This window comes from Haliotis rubra, unplaced genomic scaffold, assembly GCF_003918875.1.
Source record: "Haliotis rubra isolate DU_JTF1 unplaced genomic scaffold, ASM391887v1 Scf8, whole genome shotgun sequence".
In the NCBI taxonomy this organism is placed as follows: domain Eukaryota; kingdom Metazoa; phylum Mollusca; class Gastropoda; order Lepetellida; family Haliotidae; genus Haliotis; species Haliotis rubra.
In genome coordinates this window covers 1,846,576-1,858,302 of record NW_025767523.1, presented here as the reverse complement: position 1 = coordinate 1,858,302, position 11,727 = coordinate 1,846,576, and the positions used below count along the sequence as shown (strand labels likewise).

At 40.1% G+C, this 11,727-nt stretch overlaps 1 long non-coding RNA gene across 1 annotated transcript; it reads right to left on the bottom strand.

The window, feature by feature from the left end:
• Positions 1-5,026: 5,026 nt before the first annotated feature.
• On the bottom strand, positions 5,027-9,470 carry LOC124261409. Its single transcript, XR_006894314.1, has 3 exons — positions 9,360-9,470; positions 6,262-6,351; positions 5,027-5,669 (listed from the first exon to the last, which is right to left on the bottom strand). It is a non-coding gene; the product is annotated as an uncharacterized LOC124261409 (long non-coding RNA).
• Positions 9,471-11,727: the final 2,257 nt, after the last annotated feature.

Here is an 11,727-nt window from a genome sequence, read left to right as displayed (position 1 = left end):
TTAATCCAGAGTAACAAGAGATTAATATAGAAATGTTTTCTGTGACGTTTTCGAAAGTTGACATGTCCACAGTAGCAAGATCTGTTTTAAAAGGTTCAACTGTGATCAGCATCACGATTTGAAATTATTGATTTAATGATTGATAATAGATTCAAGTGTCCTCATTGTCTTTGTATAGTGTTTCTCATCTGTTTGCAAACTGTTGATCAGTTTGTGTTCAAATGTATATTGTAGTTAGTGAATCTTACAGAGGCAAGAACTCTGAATGTTCCAATGCTCCCTGTACAAATACAACCCCATTGTCATTGAAGACTGAAGGGTAAAAGCATTGGCAAGCATCAGTTACAGATGCTCTTTCTGTCATGGAAAATGTGGTTCAGTTGCTGCCTGCAAACTATTTGCATGTCACCTGTGTAATTTGCATTTGGTATTGGACAGTGTTAGGCCTGTTCACTAGCTCCATTGAAATATTAATTCGAAGTTGTCTTGTAGCTTTCATTTACTTCCTAACAGTGTTCAAATATGGCAGTTATGTGACTGTTTAAACCATGTCTTTTGTCAGTAGTGTTGGAAGGTGCAGTGGTCAAAGGTGTGAAGTTTGTATAGAGTTGCCTCCCTTAGCCAGGACAGGATCTTCTCATGCTCATGGGTAAAGTGGTAAACATGTAGGGCTTCTTTCTCTGTGTGACTTGTTTAATTATATATGCCAGAAGATAACTTGAATGCTGTTGAATCCAACTTGCACTGAGAAATACAGTATCTGACAGATTACAATAAAGAAGTGCTGTGGTAGTATCGGTGGAAATTTGTAGCAAATTTCTGATGTCAAGTGATTATTCATTGCTCACACACGTTTCTAAACAGTTGGACATAAATGGATCCTAGATGTTGAAACTTTGGCTCATTGGCCAAGAAATGTAAGATTTATGGATGTCAACTTCTTTATTGTGAATATCAGAACGTTTCCGAGTGTATGCTTGCTGATTCAACAGGTGAATGATGAATGGGCAAGCATACACTCCGAAACGCCACTTCATTGGCCAAGGTTCGACTCCATATTGGTACAATTTGGAAACCCAACTGTGTTTCCTGGAATATGTCTAAAGTGCTGCCCAAATTGCCAGATCATCATTAATGCATAAAGTAACATTTGTCTGCAAAGTTGATTTATTTTGTTTTGAACCATGCAAAGTTGTCAGCTTTGGACATTTTGCTTGTTTGTTATTCCATACAAGGAATGGGTCTGGTAGACCTGCCCATGAGGTGTGATTTCAGTGTTGTGGATGATGTATATGTGTAGGCCTGACCTTCTGTTGTGTGGAATAACAAAATTCTGTCGATGTTGGTTGATCTTCTTGTGGATATTTCAGCCTGTGAATGATTGCTGCTTTTGAAGTTTTCTTCCATCAGATCATAATAGCACGTTTTCATACAGCCTTAATGTTTTATATATTATGAGGATGAATTCTGAGCAAAACATTTTATGGCACTGTTTGAGTTCATGAATTTATTATCTGCTTTCATAAATTTTGTTCTTGATTCTTATCATGTTAAAATTTAAAATTGACTTCTCACAGAGGGTAATTACAACATGGTCAAGGTTTCAGGGACCAGGTTTGGAGGTAACTGTTGAGAACCAAAATGAATCCTTAAGTTTTGTTTCAACTTACCATTTTATATTGTATACAATTGGGACAGTTGCACTGAGCCATCAAATAGGAACATCTTTACAATGCTTTCATAATAGTGTCTTGGAGAGGTGAATTCATCATGTCAATATATTTCATTTCTTATCAATGACGAGGTGGTGATTTCTGTGTTTCCAACAAAAGATTTCAGATGTTTGTTTTGACCAAATTTAAAGAAACCAAATCATTATTTTATACTTTGTTTCATTAAAATTAGAATATATTGTAGGATGAATGTGAGAATCAAATTTCGAACAATTCCAAAGAAATATTGTCCAGTTTTGTAAAAAAATAAATAAAATAAATTCAATTTTCACATGGAAAGTGTGCTTTTTTACCATTTACCTGAGTGGCATAGTATGAGTGTGTCTCCATGATGGTGTTTTAGTGTTTTGGTTCTACAAGTACAAGTTGTGTTTCATGAAGCTGGCTTAAGAGGTGCTCCTTATCTCCAGAGTTAGTGCCAGACTTAGCTTTGTATAGGTTTGTACAGTGAGGCACGTATCCCTGCTCATATACTGAACAGGCATGAAGTTAACAGTACCACAGGAGGACGAAAAGAGATGTTAAATTGATTTATAGTACTACAAGAGGATAAAGAGGGATTAACTCAAACATAGCTCACATGAAGTTCAAGAACACCCATTTGTCTAATCTTACAAAAGTTAAACTGACTCGTGAATAAGGATTAGGCAATAGGAAATAAATAGATAGGAAAACATTGAATGGTCCTTAACTTTTTTGACAAGACATTTAGGATATAAGAAAGAGGGATAGGGAGATCCAGAGGGGATGTTCATCTCCTTTGTCCTGAAAGTTTATTAAATGACCATTGAAACTCTTGTGAAAAGGGAAGAAAATGAACTGTGCAAACCCAACCCCTTCCCTTCTCAAAAAGCGCCTGAGTGGAATTGTCCAGCAGTGTAGACATGTTAAAGTGATTCATCACAAGGATGATTCAGATTCCCACCTGTGATGAGGCGTTTGTTCAAGTGACAGCATCTTTGAAGATGACATTTAACTTCATCACTGAGGCATCTCATTACCTGCATCAGTAAGGAGGAGGTACCTTTATGTCAATGCTTGCTTTTTGTATGTTGATAAAGAATCGAGTTCAATATTACCAATACAGTTTTCTGTTGAATATGCTGAATAATTATACTCGACTAACAGTACTAATAACGGAAGCTGCTGTTTTTGCTGACTTGTATAATTGTGCACTGTATATAATACTTGAAGTATTATAATCTATTAGCTCAGGTGAGCTTAATTGAAACCCTTTTAGTCCGGATGATACGGTTTACCAGAGAAGTTGTCCATGTTAACTTGTTTTAAGGTTGACGAATTATTGTTCCTTGAAACTTTTTGTGAATATTCCTTCGTCCGGAGTACAGGGTTTCTGGATTTTAGAGGTTCTTTTATAACCAGGATTCACTGTATATCTGATGATTATCATTCTAACACTGATACTAATAAATAACCAGGCTTGTAGGAAATTAGGCTGAAAATGGGTGATTTTATTGCATCATTAATGTGTTGAAATTTATGAGAAATTTAAAACAAAACTTGAAATTGAAACAAACTTAAGTTCATGCCTAAAATGTATGTGGATGAAAACAATGTTGGCAATGAAAACTGTTTGTGAGTAATTTGGAATTAGAATTACAAATGATGTCATTTTAGTATGAATGTACCATGCTGCTGGTGAAATGTTTAGGAATATGATGGAAATCTCTCATAGATCATCTTTTACCGGAGTTCAACACTGCTGAAGTACATCACGTTTGTTGACAGTAAAAGTATATTATATATGCCCTGGGTTCTGCTTGTATCGCAGTTCAATGGTAGCCTCTGTGATGTGCCAATGTTAGGGGCTGACCATATAGCTTCCCAGGGTGTTTGGGGTGTTTGGCGGACTTCATCAAACAGATATTTTGTAGGAAACAAAATTTAACAATAAATGTGCAGTGTATGGTTTTCTAAAAAAAAAATCATTTATTTTTGAAAGCATCATCTTTGGACCCATAGAACCCACTCTCGTCTCCTCTCTCTCTCTCTCTTTCCCCCACCCCCCTAATCTGCGGACAGCAAACGGTCAGCCCCTATTTATCCCCAGTGTATAGTCAGGAGTGATTAACTTCATACCCGTCATACTTACTGCAGTGTTATCATAGCTTGTGTCATGTCATATACGCTGACTCGGGAATAATTCTGTATTAGGGACCTTCGGATTTAGATATCACCTTATGTATGCTCTTCAAAAAAAGTAGGGGAACCTGAACTTTCAATTTGGATCGGAAGTATAACAGTTAACAAACTTTTCAAAGACAGACATTTTATGAACGCACCACCATTTCTCTTTATCACCACCCCTAAACACAACGCATGGAATACAACTGTATGACGCAGTAGCCTCATACACATGCATGGGGTGTCATTCTTGATTTTGACGGTTTTCAAGAAGGTCAATAAATTACTGTAGACCATTAATTTTGACAATCATCTTGCATCACACAGTTATTTGTGTTTGTTTCTAGCCAGTTGTTTTTTTTGGTTTGAAAATGAAAATCGTACACATGCAAATTTCACGTCATACAACAATCATCTTTCAAGTTCACGTCATACACGTCCATCATCTTCCAAGGGTGGTTACTGTACCAACAACTATGGTTATAGGAAGTACATGTGGTGATGCATTCTCAAAACATTCATTATTATCATATCAACATTGATTGATTCCAATATATCTCTCAATTTTTTCAATAATAAATTAAAAATGAAGTTCCCTACTTTTTTTAAACAGTATATTCTACTAGCCGCTAGTGTATAAAGGTAACAAGGATATGTACACGCAGGGTGTATTGGCCTTAGTCATTCATTGCTGTGTTGCAGGGTGTTTTCCTGTTGTCCTCCAGCATATAGGAGGCCATATTTTTATATTTTGTGCGTTTATATGATAATTCTCACTGTAGCTGTCATTCTGATATATACATGCTTACATCATTTGGCTCCTACGTAGATCATTTTAGTGTGTGTGTATCAGAGGTTTATCTGTACAATAAATTGTATACATACTTCATTTCGGAGTTGGTATGTTTTAGTGATTTGTAGTTGTATGGGTGATAGCGTTAGATGGAGCGAGTGATTGAGACTGAGTATGGGACATCTCGTTTCATGTCTTGTCCCCTGCAAATTGTGGGCAGACAATAATTTACCGTTATAACGAACTCAATACAGGTGTACTTAGTTTGTTTTAATCATTCATTATTTTTCATTGAAAAGAAGCCCCAGTGAGAATGGAGATGCAGACTAGACTTGCTTCAATTACGGCTTTACCACTGAAGAAAAGGCCAGACAAGTGAAAATAATGCGGTTCAGGGACTGTGAGACAGACTAAGGGACCCCTGAACAGGTCATCATATCCATCAGTTCGTTATAAATGTAGTTTAGTGTATGTATAACAATGGGGAGGTTGCGGTAATGTTGGAGTGAATGAGTATGGGGTCACGCCGCTTTTAGCAATATTCCAGCAATATCATGGCGTGGGACACCAGAAATGGGCTTCACACATTGTACCCATGTGGGGAATCGAACCTGATCCTTCAGCGTGATGAACGAACATTTTAATTACTAGTTTATGTCCTGTAACTCCGGCATCTAAGGATTTGGATGGTTAATATATGGAATAACCAACTCACACTTTTTCTTTTGGTTTAGAGCCAACTAGTACAGATGGTTAACTTTTAACCAGTTTATTACATTCAGTGAGGAGGTAATTGTGCTGTACGGTTTGCTGGGTAACCCTTGGTTACATGCCAACTCATTGTCAGTCCGTTATTGGCTCTGAGCAGAACATTATAGATTTGTGATTGGACTGGACTCCACATTCACAGCGGTGGTTCTTGCCTTCAGACAGATGATAAGATGTTTGTCCGATTGGAATACACTTGATGCCTTCCACAGGATCGTGGAATTCACATTCTGCAAATACAATTGAGTTAAATTAAGACAGATAGCATGTTAGTTCTTGAAGGAATGAGTAAATGTTAATCCCTTGTTATTCTACCACCCAAATCCTATACATCCTTCTGCAACTATTACCCACTATGCTTTCCACTCGTTTTTTTATGCTTTTCTTACTCCTTTCATGTAATTGCTCTGATGAATTTCTTCTCACATTCTCTTCTCAGCCATCTGATTACTTCTTTCCCATATCCTGCTCAACTATCATGAATTTCTTTCCCATTCTTCAACTATCTGATGAATTTCTTTCTTCCTTCTCCACAACTGACAACTATCTTTCTCCCAAAGTATGTGACTTTCTCCTGTTTTCCACATAGCTATCTGATGACTTTCTTTTCACCGGTATGACTCTGTCACTTCCTGGCTCCTCTCTTTTTCCTTTCTACAAAACATGTCACCTTCTTCCACCAACCATCAATTCTGAAGCAATGTTATTGTAGACAACAGAAGCACTGGACCTACCCACAGCAGGAACTGAACATTCCGGCTATAACTATCAAGTCAGCTGCTATGTTACTGCAGGTAACAGAAGCAGTAATTATCAACGTACCAGTAGTGAATGTCAGGTCGGGATTACAGGTGATGCAGTCATGTGTTACTCCCACATCCAGACATGAACCATCATGGTTCAACATGCAGCCTGCAACACACTATACACAGTAAGACAGTAGTATACAATCTACAGATGTAAACTAGAAAACTTGGACTGGTTGGCTCAGGATCCATACATCCAAAAACATGCACAAAACAGAAAATACACAACCTGTAAGACAACATACATCCTACAGCACACCTCGGTCAACACCCGTCCTATAACATACACCCAACAGCATGCAATCTTGAATACACAACATACAGTGCACACCCTTCAGCACACGACACTCATCCTACAGCACTCACTCTATAACACACGACACACATCCGACAACATACACTCGTCAACACATGCCACACATCCTACAGCATACACTCAATAACACACTCTACACACATCCTACAACATACACTCGTGGAACACACGGCACACATCCTACAACATACACTCGTGAACACGACACACATCCTACAACATACACTCGACAACACACGCACATCCTACACACTCACTTGTCAACACACACATCCTACTACAACATACACTCGTTAACACACGGCACACATCCTACAACATACACTGCGTGAAAACACACGCACACATCCCTACAACATACACTCGTGGAACACACGACACACATCCTACAACATACTTTCGACAACACACGCCACACATCCTACAGCACTCACTTGTCAGCACATGCCACACATCCTACAACATACACTATAACACACGCACACATCCTACAACATACACTCTGTCACACACACGGCACATCCTACAACATACACTTTCGGAACACACGACGCCACACATCCTACAACATACACTCGACAACACATACACATCCTACAGCACTCACTTGTCAACACACAACACACATCCTACAACATACACTCGTTAACACACACACATCCTACAACATACACTCGTGGAACACACGCACACATCCTACAACATACACTCGTGAACACACGCCACACATCCTACAACATACACTCGTTAACACACGACACACATCCTACAGCATACACTCGTCAACACACGCACACATCCTACAACATACACTCGTTAACACACGCACACATCCTACAACATACACTCCGTGAACACGCACACATCCTACAACATACACTGCGGAAACACACGACACACATCCTACAACATACACTACCGCAGCTTCGACAACACACGCCACACATCCTACAGCATACACTCGTCAACACATGCCACACATCCTACAACATACACTCGTTAACACACGACACACATCCTACAACATACACTCGTGAACACACGGCACACATCCTACAACATACACTCGTGAACACACGCCACACATCCTACAACATACACTCGTTAACACACGGCACACATCCTACAACATACACTCGTGAACACACACATCCTACAACATACACTCGTGAACACACGGCACACATCCTACAACATACACTCGTTAAGACACGGCACACATCCTACAGCATACACTCGTTAACACACGGCACACATCCTACAACATACACTCGTAAACACACGACACACATCCTACAGCATACACTCGTGAACACACGGCACACATCCTACAACATACACTCATGAACACACGGCACATCCTACAACATACACTTGTTAACACACGGCACACATCCTACAACATACACTCGTCAACACACGGCACACATCCTACAATATACGCCTTCGTTAACACACGGCACACATCCTACAACATACACTCGTGAACACACAGCACACATCCTACAACATACACTCATGAACACACGGCACACATCCTACAACATACACTTCAAGTTAACACACGGCACACATCCTACAACATACACTCGTGAACACACAGCACACATCCTACAACATACACTCATGAAGACACGGCACAGATCCTACAACATACACTCGTCAACACACGGCACGCATCCTACAACATACACTCGTTAACACACGGCACACATCCTACAACATACACTTTCGTGAACACACGGCACACATCCTACAACATACACTCCTCGTGAACACACGGCACACATCCATAACATACACTCGTGAACACACGGCACACATCCTACAACATACACTCGTGAACACACTTCATACATCCTACAACATACACTCGTGAACACACGGCACACATCCTATAACATACACTCGTGAACACACGGCACACATCCTACAACATACACTCATGAACACACGGCACACATCCTACAACATACACTTTCGTGAAACACCGCCACACATCCTACAACATACACTCGTGAACACACGGCACACATCCTACAACATACACTCATTAACACACGTGAACATACACTTCGTGCCACACATCATCCTACAACATACACTCGTGAACACACGGCACACATCCTATAACATACACTCGTGAGCACACGGCACACATCCTACAACATACACTCATGAACACGCACGGCACACATCCTACAACATACACTCGTGAACACACGGCACACATCCTATAACATACACTCGTTAACACACGACACACATCCTACAACATAAACTCGATAACACATGACACACATCCTACAGCATACACTCGACAACACACGCCACACATCCTACAACATACACTCGTTAAACACATGACACATCCTACAGCATACACTCGTTAACAGACGGCACACATCCTACAACATAAACTCGTTAACACACGGCACACATCCTACAACATACACTCGTTAACACACGGCACACATCCTACAACATACACTCGTTAACACACGGCACACATCCTACAACATACACTCGTTAACACACGAGACACATCCAACAACATAAACTCGATAACACATGACACACATCCTACAGCACACACTCGACAACACACGGCACACATCCTACAGCATACACTCGTTAACACATGACACACATCCTACCGCATACACTCGTTAATGCGAAATATGCAGTGTGTATTCCTATAACTTTATGGATATAATACCCAGTCCTCAGTAGTAATAGTAATATACTGACAACAGCACCTAAGATCTTAGTTGAAGAAAAAATTGAACAAACTTTACGTTTTGGTTGAGCTTGAATTTCTTGAAACTCAGCGCCTGTTGGCAGTTCAACACATATCCAGTCGACACAGTCGCTCCTGATGACGCTCCCAAGAGTGTAGCAAGTGTCCCCCACGCTGCATGCTGGAAATAGAGTGACTGAGTGAGTGAATAATGTTTTACGCTACAGTTAGAAAAGTCCAGGTGTATAACCAGGGCCAGATTCAAAGTTGAGAGGACTAAAGCTGAGAGATGTCGTTACAGATTCAATCATGACATGTCACAGACTCAATCCAGAGATGTCACAGACTCAATCCAGATATGTCACAGACTCAATCCAGACATGTCATAGACTCAATCCAGACCTGTCATAGACTCAATCCAGGCATGCAGAAGTCTCCGCAGTGAATACCATATTGACAGGCGCTATACATAATATCGTTCTTAACTATAAATTTAAAAAATGTCTGATGACTAGCAATGATGACCATTTCTTATATACAGTGTACTGGTGATCTGCTGCATATGCGTTGGGACATCTTTATAATAGAAATAGACTGTGGTTGTATTCTAATGAAAGCCGGGATTTCTGATTTTATCTTCGCATTGGATAAGCGAATAAATGCTGTGTTATAAAAAAGCATGCATAACAGTTAGGAAAACATACTGTTACTTACACCTGAAGGAAGAAAGAAATTCATCAGATAGTTGAAGAATGGGAAAGAAATTCATGATAGTTGAGCAGGATATGGGAAAGAAGTAATCAGATGGCTGAGAAGAGAATGTGAGAAGAAATTCATCAGAGCAATTACATGAAAGGAGTAAGAAAAGCATAAAAAGACGAGTGGAAAGCATAGTGGGTAATAGTTGTAGAAGGGATGAATAGGATTTGGGTGCTACACAAAAATACTGTATCTCCGCTCTCACTATCAACTTCCTAGTTGGCATTAGTATACGGTTTCTTCTATAAACGATCAGAAAAAAACAAGGAAACAGCTATTTATAGGTGTGGTTAGATAGATTTTCCGTCCGCAACGAAACTGACATTCGGGAATATCTTCACAACATACAGTGCATTAACTTCATACCACCCACACTCATCCTACAGCATACACTCACAAGGATTACCTACACACATCCTCACAAGATACACTCTACCTACACACACACGCATCCCTGCACAACATACACTTCGCTAACACACGCATCTTGTATATACACTCCAGAACATACACGCCACATCTGCACAAAGATATACCAACACACGACACACATCTCTACAAATATACACTCAATAACACACATCTTAAGCAAATATATACTGGACAACACACGCATAATAATATCCTACAGTATACACTGCCAACACACACATCCTACAACATACACTCGATAACACTCGACACACATCCTACAACATACACTCACAACACACACATTACACATCCTACAACATACACTGCGCTAACACATAACACACATCCTACAACATACACTGACAACACACATCCACACACACCTACAACATACATGGAACACACTAATAACACATCCTAGGTAGCATACAATTTCGTCAACACACATCCTACAACATACACTGACAACAACATTACACATCCTACAACATACACAAACTTCAGTCACGCACACATCACAACACACATACTTTCTCACAACGCCACACATCCTACAACATACACTTGTCAACACACGCCACACATCCTACAACATACACTCGTATCACACTGGCACACATCCTACAACATACACGTTAGACACACACATCAGCGTACACACGCCACACATCCTACAACATACACTCATTACAAATCCTACAGCATACACACATCACACACATCCTATACACATACACTCATGAACACACGCCATAACATCCTACAACATACACTCGTGGAACACACCACAACATCCTACAACATACACTTTCGTTAACATACGGGTACACATCCTACAACATACACTCATTAAGACCATATCATTATCCTAATCATACACTCAGGAACACACTGCACACATCTCTACAACATACACTCAAGAACACATCGCGCACACATCTACAACATACACTGCGTGAATACATGCACACCTACAGCATACACTTTCGTGAACACACTGCACACATCCTACAACATACACTCGTGGAACACACGGCACACATCAACAACATACACTTCGTGAACACACGGTGCACATCCTACAACATACGCTTCGTGAACACACGCACACATCCTACAACATACACTTTCGTGGAACACACATCCATACAATATCCCATCATACACTCGTGGAACACACGTGCACAACATCGCTCGACATACACACCGTGGAACACACGCCACACATCCTACAACGTGAATACGCACACACA